The sequence below is a fragment of the Peromyscus californicus genome, unplaced genomic scaffold (genome assembly GCF_007827085.1).
Source record: "Peromyscus californicus insignis strain IS unplaced genomic scaffold, ASM782708v3 Scaffold_19__1_contigs__length_69161282, whole genome shotgun sequence".
Classification (NCBI taxonomy): Eukaryota; Metazoa; Chordata; class Mammalia; order Rodentia; family Cricetidae; genus Peromyscus; species Peromyscus californicus.
The window spans coordinates 28,811,964-28,825,057 of NW_026294491.1; the positions used below are offsets into that span (position 1 = coordinate 28,811,964).

The window sequence follows — 13,094 nt, forward strand, 5'->3', positions numbered from 1 at the left end:
ATGAGGCTACAGCTACTCTGATACCCAAATGACACAAAGATGCAACAAAGAAAGAGAATTACACACCAATTTCCCTCATGAACATTGATGCAAAAATACTCAAGAAAATACTGGCAAACCGAATCCAGACCTGGAAAGAACAATACTCAACTTCTTATGGAAGAACAAAAAAACCAGGATAGCCAAAATAATCCTGTACAACAAAGTAACCTCTGGAGGCATCACCATCCCTGACACCAAGCTCTACTATAGAGCAATAGTAATAAAAACAGCTTGGTATTGGCATAAAAGCTGACATGTGGACGAATGGAATTGAATTGAAAATCCTGACACACCTATGAGCACCTGATTTTTGGCAAAGAAGCCAAAACTGTACAATGGATAAAAGAAAGCATCTTCAACAAATGGTGCTGGCATAACTGGATGTCAACATGTAGAAGATTGCAAATAGATCCATATCTGTCACCATGCACAAAACTCAAGTCTGAGTGGCTCAAAGACCTCAACATAAATCCAGTTAGTCTGAACCTTATAGAAGAGAAAGTAGGAAGTAGTCTTGAATGCATTGGCACAGGAGACCACTTCCTAAATATAACACCAGTAGCACAGACACTGAGAGCAACAGTTAATAAATGGGACCTTCTGAAACTGAGAAGCTCCTGTAAGGCAAAGGACATGGGAAATAAGACAAAATGACAGCCTAAGAGGAATGCATGGATCACCCCAGGAAGGGGAAATAAATGAGATCTCCTGAGTAAACTGAGGGAGGGGGACAGTAGAGGGTAGGGGACAGGGGGTGAAAACATAAGTGAATGGGATGGTCGAGCTGGAACAGGGATGGAGTGGGAGAGCAATGAAAGATACCTAGATAGAAAGAGACATCATGGGGATAGAGAGAAACCTGGTGGTAGGGAAGTTCCCAGGAATCCACAAGGATGATCCCGGCTTAGACTACTAGCAATAGTGGAGAGGGTGCCTGAGCTGGCTCATCCCAGTAATCAGATTGGTGAATACCCTAACTGTCATCACAGAGCCTTCATCCAGTAACTGATGGAAGCAGATGCAGAGATCCACAGCCAAGCACCAGGCTGAGCTCCAGGAGTGCAGTTGAAAAGAGGGAAGAGGGATTCTATGATCAAGGGACATCAAGATCATGATGGGGAAAGAGACAACTGAACCAAGCTCATAGGAACTCATGAACTTTAGACCAACAGCTGTGGAGCCTGCATGGGACTGGACTAGGCCCTCTGCATAAGTGAGACAGTTGTGTAGCTTGGTCTGCTTAAGGGGCCCCAGGCAGTAGGAATAGGATCCATCCCTAGTGCATGAACTGGCTTTTTGGAGCCCATTACCTATGGTTGGACACCTTGCGCAGCCTTGATGCAGAAGAGGCTTGGACCTGCCTCAACTGAAAGTACCAGGCTTTGCTGACTCCCCATGGGAGGCCTTACCTTTTTGGAGGAGGGAATGGGGAGGGGTTGGGGGGAAGGCAGGAAGGAGCAGGAGGAGGTAAGAGAGGGGGATCTGTGGTTGGTATGTTAAATGAATAAAAAAAATCTTAAAAAAGAAAAAAAATAGAAAAATGACCTTTTGTCATTTGTAGGAAACAGATGTAATGGCATTGTCTTAGTTTGCTGTTGTGAACACCATGACCAAAAGCAACTTGGGAAGGAAAGGGTTTATTATTGGTGAAATTATTAAGGCCACTCCACGTAGTTAAAAGGGAGGTTTATTTTGTGGGGTAACTTACAAGTGAAGGGATAGGTTGCAGGGTCTGGGAAAGGTGTAGCGCAGTCCGGCAGTGTTCTCTGGAGAACTTTTCTCGGTCTGCCTTCAGCGTCCAGGGTCCAGGAACCAAGAGAGCCCGCGCATCTGGATCTCAGGCATCAGGGTCCTCTCTTGGCCCTGCCTTGTAGGCGTGACAGTTACCGAAGCCTCAATGGCGGTTGGAACTTCCATATCAAAGCTGGAATGGCTACCTACTACAGTTTATTTCACTCGCAGTTCCATTTAACAGTTCCTCATCAAAAGCTGTGAGGGCAGGAACTCAAACAGGGAAGGAACCTGGAGGCAGGAGCGGAGGCAGAGACTTGCTTCCCATGGCGTGCCTAGTCTGCTCTCTTATAGAACCCAGGACCATCAGCCCAGGAGTGGTACCACCCACAATAGGCTGGGACCACCTGCATCAGTCACTAAGATAATGCTCTGTCTTAGGAGGCATTTTCTCAATTGAGGTTTTTCTCATCTCAGATGACTCTAGCCTGTGTCAAGTTGACGTAAAATTAGCCAGCACAGGGACATGGAGTATGTTATTTTAAACTTCAATTTCATCTATTATTAGGAAACATGATCAAACGGATGTTTAAAATTGACAACAAAGTATAATAAAACAATTATTTGAAGTACTCACACAATATTAGGAGTGGGAAATCGTGATAATTTGAGCAGGAAAATTTTAATAGGAAGAATCACTTATGGTAATAAATTTTGGAGTGGCAAGGGTTTGGCTGGTGAGAGGGAAACTCCAAAGAAATAGGAGGTGCCACTAATCTGGAGGCTGAGATGGGCGATGATAGGGTTTGCTGGGTTCCTACTCAGCAGCGGCTGACACTGGTTATCCACTAGTGCCCCCAGAAGTGCACCAGGGGCATCTGTCCATGGTGGAGACCAGGTATGGCAGTGGAGCGTCCCGAGCAAAGTGAAGCTCTTTCCTTCTGTGGTGTCTCTCCAGCGCCCTCTAGTGACAATGCTTAACATCGTGCCTGGCCAGGAAGGGAAAACAGTGCCAGAGTTAATTCAGATCAGGCACACACTGAATTTGGAGATGAGAGGAAGTGAGTTGACAGCAGACATAGAAGGGGATAATTTTAGGAGTTCTAGTAGTTTTTAATAGAGTTGATAGCACAGCATTTCAGCTACTAAGACATGTTTTCAATGTATTTGTATAGCCCAATAGGCAATTACTAGATATACTGTCAAGCATGCAACTATTGATTGCCACAGCTGTACTAGCAGCCAATATTTTTCAGGAGTAAACAGAGAACTCAAGGAAGCAAAATATTAATTTTATTGAAGTTTATTTTTGTTTGTTTTTCTGCTGTAGTGGTACAACAGCCACAGAGAGTGGTCATTTTTTTACATGTAGTAAAATATACATTCCTTAACATTTGCCCTTTTAAGAGTACAATCGAGGCATTAAGCATGATTGCAGTGTTATGTAGCTACCAGCTCTATTATCCAGAAATTTTTCATTACTCTACATCAAAACTCTGTACCTATTACTTGTTTTATTTTTATATTTAAAGCAATGCTTTATTTTATGTATAGCAAAATAATTTACATACTAAATAGTTCTAGAATAGAATTATTTGGTATAGTTTAAAATATTTATTTTAAAGATTTTTTATTACTTTTTTGAGAATCTCATAAAATGTATTTAGATCCTCCAACTCCTTCCATACCCATGCTCACCTCTCTACCCTCCCAACTGCAAGTTTTCTTCTTTTTGTTAGATACGCTGAGTCCAGTTTGTTTATGCCCAACTTCTCCTCCAAATGGGGCCTCCCTAGAGTGCAGTCAACTGTTGGAACATGGTTCAAGAATGAAGTTGTGCAAGGAGAATTCTGAGTACTTGTGTAAAAACTCCAAGAAAACAAGACCAGAGTTTGTGACTTCCGTTTCTTCAAAACATGGAATTGTTTTTGGAATATGTTTTTGTGTTCCTCCCAGGTATAGTGGATAGGAGCGAGTTTACTTCAGACTACTCATTTCTTGCTGCTGTTATTCAATTAAATGTTTAAACTATCCTTTATACACCTCTATGGAAAAGCATGTTTTTGCTATGTGTGACTTGCCTGCTACAAACCATTTGTCTTTATGATTGTACACTTTATACATGCGCCTCTTTTTAGCCCTCAGAATATAAATTGTCTGATGCTCTGAATAAAGTTGGCTGTTGCATGTTATTCTGCCTTATTTATCGGGCCTTCTCTCCCAGGTCCTACTCCTCTTTAGTGTGGTAAACAATCACCCTACTAGGGCTTACATTATTGAAGAAAATTGACTTTCTCCCTCCCTCACAGCAGCTATCAATTGTCAAATTGTCAATAGCTCCTCAGCAAGTGGTGGAATTTCATGCCTACTTTCCCTTCCATACTGGGATTTAGTCTGGTTTCAGCTGCCACAGGTTTTCTGGATGCTGTCACAATTGCTTTGAGTTTGTATTGCAACTGCCATTGTTGTGTTTGGAAAATATTGTTTCCTTGAAGTTATCCACCACCTTTGGCTCTTATAATAGTTCTGCCTTTCCTCCATGAACATTCTTGAGCAATTTTAGGGGGGTGATATGTATGTCCAGTTTAGGGCTGAGCACCCCTACAGTCTCTTATTCTCTGCACACTGGCCAATCGAGCATCTCTGTCAATTACTTTCTATTGTTAAAAGAATCTTTGGTGTGAGGGTTGAGAGATGCACTGACCTATAGGTAGGTAGAGTAGTCATTTAAATGCCATGTCCACTTAGCAGAGTAATACCAGTAGCCTTCCCTTTGGGCATATGGCCATAGGTTTGTGGCCCTGTAACAGCGCTGAGTATGGGTTCTATCTCACGGAGTGGGTCTTGATCCTCTCAGAAAGTAGCTGATTATCCACATTGCATTCATGCTATAGTTGTACCAGTGGGCATATCTTGTCAGGTTAGTCATTATTGTAGCTTGCTGAGTTCACAACTGGGTGATACTGATGATTACTTTTCTCCTCCAGTAGCATGCACAGCACCTTTTAGCATTACAAAAGCTAAGGAGGAAAGCAGGGGTGAGTATCACTTCCAGGTGAGTATCACCTTAATCTCTCCATGACATGACTCAAGGACATGGTGTATTCAGCAATAGGGTCTTATGTCAAGTTCTGAAGGGTAACCTAGAGTATTGACCATGATATGTAATGCTTGGGCTGGAGGGTCTATAGAAGCCCATTGACCAATAACTCAAAAAAGAGGTAACCCTGTTCTTGGTAATGGAAGTTTTATTTGTTAGCCTATGATGTCTAGTAAGGGGTATTGTCTCCCCGTTATAGGAAAACTCTGTTTTCACCCTTGCAATGTATGTATATATGTTAGAGGGCTTCTACAGTAGGTTTCCATGTGACTTTTTCAGAAGGCCTTTAATATTAGTTGTCTCTTCTCATATTTTACCCACCATTCTGCCCTCCCACCTCACCTTGCTTAATCCTCTCTGCTTTCTTATTCTTTTTCCTTACTTTATATCACTGTGTTCCATGTCTCCTTCCTTGTTAGATCACTATAATAGTGTGATATTTTGTTCCCCAAAATATTGTATACCCTAATAAACTTATCTGGCATCAGAGAACAGAACAGCCACTAGATATAGAGGCCAGAAAATGGTGGCACACACACCTTTAATCCTAGCCTTCTGGAGGCAGAGATCCACCTGGATCTCTGTGAGTTCAAGACCACACTGGAAACAGCCAACCATGGTGACTCACGCCTTTAATCCCAGGAAGTAATGGCAGAAAGCAGAAAGGTATTTAAGGTGTGAAGACCAGAAACTAGAAGCTTTTGGCCTGGGTAAGCTTTTAGGCTTTTGAGCAGCAGTTCAGCTGAGATCCATTTGGATGAGGACTCAGAGGCTTCCAGTCTGAGGAAACAGGATCAGGTGAGAAATTGGCGAGGTGAGGAAGCTGTGGCTTGTTCTGCTTCTCTGATCTTCCAGCATTCACCCCAATACCTGGCTCTGGGTTTGTTGATTAATAAAACTTTTCATGATTCATGCTACATAATAGAATGATTTAAAAATGATTTTAAACAGAAGAAAAAGAAAAACTTCAGATTATGCAACCTCTTTGCTTCAGAACGGACAAACAAAAACCACCTTTTCTAAGTAGATCAATGAGACAAATGTATTTAGTGACTAGTCATGTCTACTTGGTCTCCATTCTAGATTTTAGACATTACTCCTACTTCTTACATACATGCATGAATGCATTATATTGTAGTCTAGAATCAACATATGGAGGAGAATGTTTTTCTTTCCGTGTTTGTGCTATACCACTTATATTTTCCAGATCCATTAATTTTCCTGAATTTTTCATTTTTCTTTACAGTTGTGTAATATTTCATTATATGTATGTTCCACAACTTCTTTCCCCATTGCTCTGTTGGTGGACATGAAGGCTGGTACTGTTTCATGATAGCTATTGTAAATAGAGCAAAAATAAACATGTGTTTGTAAATCTCTCTGTGGTAGGATGTGGAGTTCTTATGTTCAGGAGTGGTACATGTGGGTCATATGGTAGTTCTATTTTTAATTTTTTGAGGAACCTTCACTGGATTCCGTAATAACTATGCTAATTCAGACTCTCACCAACAGTAAATAAAGCTATTTATTTTCCCATATTAACCTCTCCGGGATAGGACATTGGATACCCTGGAGCAGTCAATGCAGACAGTTGTTAGCCTGGGTGTTGGGTACTGAACTTAGGTCTTCTTGAAGAATAGAAACTGCTCTTAATTGCTGAGGTATCCCTCCAGCCCCTAGATTTCTGACTGTGGTGAAGTAGTATCTCAAAGTAGTTTTAATTTTCATCTCTCTGTTTTTTTTTTTCAGTCCTTTGTATATTCTGGATGTTAGCCTTCTGTCTGAAGGGTAGCTAGTAAATATCTTCTCCCATTCTATGGGCTGTTTGCTCTGTTGATAATTCCTTTTTCTGTGAAGAGACATTTTAATTTTGTGTAGTCCCATCTACTGGAATCTTGGGGCTAGTTTCTATGCTGCTGAAGTTCTGTTCAGAAAGTTTTTACCTACCCAGTGTCTTGAAGACTGTGGTGCATGTTTTCCTCTTTCAGAATTTCATGTTTTAAATACACTTTGAATTGACTTGTTTAGAATGAAAGTTATGAATTAATAATGACTTTAATAATGCTAATTAATAACTTCTATTCTGCAGGTGGAAATCCAGTTTTACCAATAACAGTTGTTACATAGACTTTTTCCACTGCATTTTTTTATCACCTTTGTAAAAGTTAGATGCCTGCAGATTTGTCGGTTTATTTTGGAGTGATCTTATCTATTCCATTGGTCTAATTGTCTGTTTTTAGTCTAGTACCAGACTGTCATTGTCACTGTAACTTTGCAGTATAGTGTGAGTCAGATATTATGATACTTACATCTGTATTCTTCCTCTTTAGAATGGTTTTGGTGATTTGTGGTCCTTTGTGGTTCCATTATGAACTCTTGGATTAATTTATCTAGGCCTATGAGATATATCAGACCCTTTTTAAACTGTTTGAAGATATCATACACACATATAATTTGTTTTGATCATATCTTCCCATCCATAACTCCCCTCTAGTTGAGCCCTTTTACACTGCCATTTCTTCTCAATGCCATGTGCTAAAAAACAAAAACGCAAAACAAATACCCCTCCCCCCAAAAAAACCCAAACACCAAATCTACTTAGTGTTTTCTAAAAAGCATTGGTACAGGACTATCTACTGGATTATGAGGAGCCTCTTAGGGGCTACCCCTATGAAGAAAATGGACTCCCCCTTCCTTAGTAGACATTAGTTGCAAATAGCTCTATAGATAGGGGTGGAATTTCATGAGTCCTCCTCTATACTTACTGAGACTTTGGTTGGCTTGATCTTACGAAGGTCTTATGCACACAGTCCCTGTCTCTGTGAGTACATGTGTCTCTGTTATGTCCTACGCTTGAGGCATTGATTCCTATGGTTCCTACAATGCTCATCAGGAAGATCAGCCTATAAATCTCTTTTTTTGGGGGGCAGAGGGAGGGAGGCATCTTTGTTTGTTTTTGGTACAGGCTAGTCCTAACTTTACAAAAGGAAGTGTTCCTTTCTATCTTGTTGTATGGAATAACTAGGAGCATGGGTGGTAGTTCTTTAACGTTCTGGTAGAATTCTCTACGGAGATTCAGTTGTGATATTTTTCATATACTTGCTTCTATCTCATTGGCCATAATGGGCGTGTTTAACTTATTTACTTACTCTTGATTTAATTTTGGTAGATCATATGCATTTAGAACTTCATTTGTTTCTTTTAGATTTTCCAGATTACTGAAATGTACAAATTTTAGAATGTGTCCTTTTGATTCTCTGAATTTCCTCAGTGTCTGTTATACCTCCCTTTTCATTTCCAGCTTTATTAACTGGAGTCCTCTCTCTCTCTGTCTCTGTCTCTGTCTCTCTCTCTCAATTTGATTAACGGTAGGTAGTCAATCTTGTTAATATTTTCTAAAAATTTAATTATTTGTTTCATTGATTTTGCTTTGTCTTGTTTATTTCAGAAAATTTTAATTAGAAAACAGGTTATAATCTATGATAATTTTAATTAGAAAACAGGTTATAATCTATAATATTCTTATTTCTATTTTATTCATTTAAGGGCTGTTTTTTATTATCTCTTTCTATCTATTGTTTTGACGTGTTTTTAATTTTGTTTTTCCAAGGCCTACAGGTGAATAATTAAGTTATCAACTTGACATATCTCAAAGTTTTTTTTGTAGGCATTTTTACTGTGAGATTTCCTTGTTGGCTTTCCTTCATTGTGTCCCATACATTTTTAAATGTTGTGTTCTCATTTTCATTCAATGTTAGGAATATACAATTTTCTTCTTGACTCAATTATCATTTAGTGTGTTGTTTAATTTGTGTGCATTTTGTTGTTTCTATTGCTGTTGATAGTTAGCTTTATCCCATGTGTTGGGTAGAATGCAATGTTATTACCATCATTCTATATTTGTTGAGATTTGCTTTGTGTCCTAATATGTGTAAATCTTGGAGAATGTTGCAAGGACTGCTGAGAAGAATGTCTATTTTTTAATATTTGGATGGAATGTCATGTAGATATATGTTTTGTTTAGTTTTTTTTTTAGATGACCTGTCTATTTTTGACATTAGGGTCTTGAAATCATCTACTGTCACTGTGTTGAGATTAATCTATGGCTTTAGATGTAGCAGTTTTCTTCTATGAAATTGGACTCACCTGTGTGTGTTGCATACACATTTAGAGTTGTAATATGCTCTTGATGAGTTCCTTTAATGAGTATAAAGCAACACTCCTTATCTCTTACAAATAATCTTGCCTGAACTCTATTTTTATCTCAGATATTAAAATACCTATGCTCTCCTTTTTCTTAGTTCCATTTGGATTGCTTCTCGGCCTTTTGGCTAAGATCAAGTGTAGTTCCATTTAGTTGGAGAAACTTTTTTATTCTTGTATCTTGAGGTGATGTCTATTGTTGATAGTAGGGTGTGCTTCTTAGAGGCAGCAAAAAGATGGATCCTGTTTTCTCATCCAGTGTGCTAGTCTGTGTCTCTTTTGAGTAACTGGAACCATTAATACTAAAAGTTATTACTAATGTGTGTATTAATGGTCGAGTTTTGGTATTTCTTATACCTCTTTTGATGAACTCTTCTGGATTTGTTTATTTATTATGAGGTTTCTCAGGTGTATTTAACCTTGACTTTAGTCTGAAGTATCCTTTACTCTGTAGAGCTGACTTAGTGATTATAAATTCCTTTCATCTTTTTTGATCATGGAAAGTGTTTTTTTTCCTCCTTCAACTAAGGTAGGTAGTGTTACTGGCTAACATGACCTGGATTTGCATTTATGGTCTTTCAGAACTTGGAATACATCTTTCCTTATTGTTTGGCTTTAAAATTCTAAGATGAATTACCCACTGTTATTCTAATGGGCCTTTCTTTATAAGTGACCTCATCTTTCTCTTTTGCAGCCTTTAATATACCTTTCTCTGTCCCTTTAAAGTTTGAACTACAATGTCGTGGAGAGTTTCTTTCCTAGTCCTATCTAAATGCCATTATATGCCTTTCATACCTGATGCCATCTTTTTCTCTAGAATGGGGATTTTTTTCTTTTATGATTTTATTGAAAATATTTTTATTCCATTATTATTGTTTTCTTCTCTTTCTCTTATGTGTCTGATACAAAGTTTGGGTCTTTTTATGGTGTCCAGGAGCTATCCCTCATTCTGTTCATAGTTCCTTTCAAATGCATCATTGGTCTTTGCAGAGTGATCTAGTTCCTTTACCTTGTCCCTTAGTCCTGAGTGTCTGCTTTTACATGACCCATTCTGTTAGGCTTTTCACTAAAGTTTATATCTGGCTCTACAGTTTTCTTTTGACTATTATTTCCGTTTGGGTTTTCCTTAGTAATTCTATCTCAATTTTCTTATCTTGTATTCTATCTCAATTTTCTTATCTTGGATTGACTTCCTTATTTCATTCTTCTCTTGTTTTTTTTTTCCCCCTCTTGGAGCATATTCATTTCTTCTTTGACTTGTTTGAACATACTAACAATCATTCTTTTGAATACCTTGTCTGGAAATTTTTTTACAGGTTGTTTAAAATTTGTTTAAGATTTTTTATTTTATGTAGATGAGTGTGTTTAGTTTCCTGCATAGGTCAGAAAAGGGCATGATTGCTCTGAAACCAGAGTAAAGATAGTTGTGATTCACCATATGGGTGCTGAGTACTGAATCTTGATCTTCTGGGAGTGCAACAAGTGCTCTTAACTGCTGAGCCATCTCTCTACCCCTTACATGATGTGCCAGGGTTATGGAATAAATGATTTGTGAAGGAGATAAGATGTCACGGGTTGTAATGTTTTTTTCTGCTTCTGCACTGGGATGTGCATATCTGTAATTTGTTTGTTGGTTTCATTTTTTTCTTTCTTTCTTTTGCATATTTTATTTTTAAAACTCAAAATGGGCTTTGGAGAGATGGCTCAGTAGTTAAGAAGATTTATTGCTTTTGCAGGGCCCTGGATTTGTTTCCCAGCACCCATATGATGGTTCACAACTGCCTGTGACTCCAATTTCAGAGGATCGGATGCCCTCTTCTGGCTTCTATGGGCACCAGGCATGCACCTAGTGTACATATATCCATCCAGGTAAAACTTACATATAAAATATTATAAATAAATCTTAAAAACAAAGACTTCACATTCCCCTTTTCTTTTGGTGGTGGCATTTGCAATGTTCAGTGAACTTATTTCTATGTGGTAGACTTAGTTTATATGATAATTGTAAAGCAACAGTTTGGACACTAGAGGGAGACTTTAACGTTTTGTTTTTTATTTTCAGACCTCAGCGACGTGCTGGAAAGAAAAGTTCTGTCTTCCACGGGAGATAAATCCAGACTGGTTTGTAGTGACATTTAGGCTCACATGTTGCAGGTGACAGCGGTCGTTAACTTCCTTCCACTGGCCTTCAACAGCTGCAGTATCGTCACTCTTTTCCAGACTGGTTGACGACTTGTATCCATCCCTCTTACCAGTTCCAGGCCAGCCCACCCTCCCAGCCTCTGACTGTAGCTCTGGCTGGGCTTCACTGGCCTTTTAAAGGTGGTACTGAATTATCTCTCAACTTTTGATCTCACTTGCACCTCAGAATCCTGACTCCAGACCTTTTCATCAGTGCTCAGTGGAGTGCAGCTAGTAAATGTGGAAAGTTCACATTCCACACGAGAAAGCTCTTCTAGAAGTGTAGAGCGAACATACAAATTGCATCCCCCTTTGTTTTCTCTGAGGGACAGTTCTGACATGCTGTTTGTCCTTTTCAGGTGCGCTATCATTTGGCAAGGGTTAACACATCCTTGTTTTGGCTCTCGGTCCACCATCTTTGTCCTTCCTCTCTGCTGCATCAAGTAATACTTCTAAAACACTAACATTATTGGAGCTCTTGTGAGAAACCTGGGCAAAGGATGTAACAAAGAAGATAAAGAATCAGTTTCTTTGTTCTAGAATATATCCAATTCCCTGGATCGTTGTGTTAGAAATACATGGGATATATATCCTAACTCTGCCATTTGTTAGAGTCTTGGGAAAGCTTTCTCCGGAGAACTTGAAAATATATTGCATATACTTAAAATAGTCACTTCCGTCAAGAAATAAGAAATCAACTTCAGCTCTGTTTTCTCCATGTGGATAGACAGCCTTGCTGCTTGCCGTTCTATTCCATGCCCTGGGAAATGCCTATGATTCTCACATTTTCTGAAGGTCATGGCTGGTTTTAAAACAGGATCTCACCCATAAGGGTCCTAAGAAACTGAGCCAGAGCCCAGAGTTCTTCCCCAGGAATTTATATTTGAGGTTAAGAAACTGAACTTCAGGTTATGCTTGCTCCTGACTCAGAAGGATGGAAGCAGTCTATAGCAGTTGGTTTTTGTACAGGCAAATGAGCAATGACATTAGCATTTGCTTATAGGATGTGAATATTGATTTTATTATAAAGGTAAAAATATTGAAATGTGGAGTAAAAGGAACTGTAAAAATTCTCAAATGAACATTTGTTCATTGATTTGCTGTTTTTCTTTTTTCTTTTTTATTTTATTTTTTTTTTTTTTTTTGGTTTTTCGAGACAGGCTTTCTCTGTGTAGCTTTGCGCCTTTCCTGGAACTCACTTGGTAGCCCAGGCTGGCCTCGAACTCACAGAGATCCGCCGGCCTCTGCCTCCCGAGTGCTGGGATTAAAGGCGTGCGCCACCACCGCGCGGCTTTCTTTTTTATTATATGAGAATTTCAAACATGTGTACAATGAAATATAATTGAATCCATTTCTTCTTTCCCCTTTCCAATTCCATGTGGATTCTCCCCCACATGTCCACTTCCCAACTTCATGTCTTCTTCTATTTAAAAAAAAATATTAAGTCCATTTCATGCTCTCCATGGATGTGAAGTCCTCCCCTTGAGGACAATCTACCAGGGGCCCACTCCAAGAGAAGCCTGAGTCTCCTTCCCCAATGACTACCTACTGCCAGTAACACTTCATTTAGTGATGGTGCCCCTTGAGTTCCTTCCTCGTCTGTGTTGGGACTTTGGCTGACTTGGAATTATGCAGGTCTTATACAAATAACCACTGCTGTGAGTTTAGGAGTGCAATAGCCCACATCATGTCTAGAAGAGAGTGTTTCACAGTGCTCTGTACATCCTCTGGCTCCTACACTCTTTTGTCTTCTCTCCAGAAATGTCCTCTGAGCCTTGCTGGACTGAGCACTCACAGTCACTTGTTTTCTGCATTTTGGTCAGCTATTAATCTCTTC

The 13,094-nt window shown here is 39.2% G+C and overlaps 1 non-coding gene across 1 annotated transcript; it reads left to right on the forward strand.

The window, feature by feature from the left end:
- Positions 1 to 9,184: 9,184 nt before the first annotated feature.
- Positions 9,185 to 9,374, forward strand: LOC128115071 (U2 spliceosomal RNA). Its single transcript, XR_008219970.1, has one exon. It is a non-coding gene; the product is annotated as a U2 spliceosomal RNA (small nuclear RNA).
- Positions 9,375 to 13,094: the final 3,720 nt, after the last annotated feature.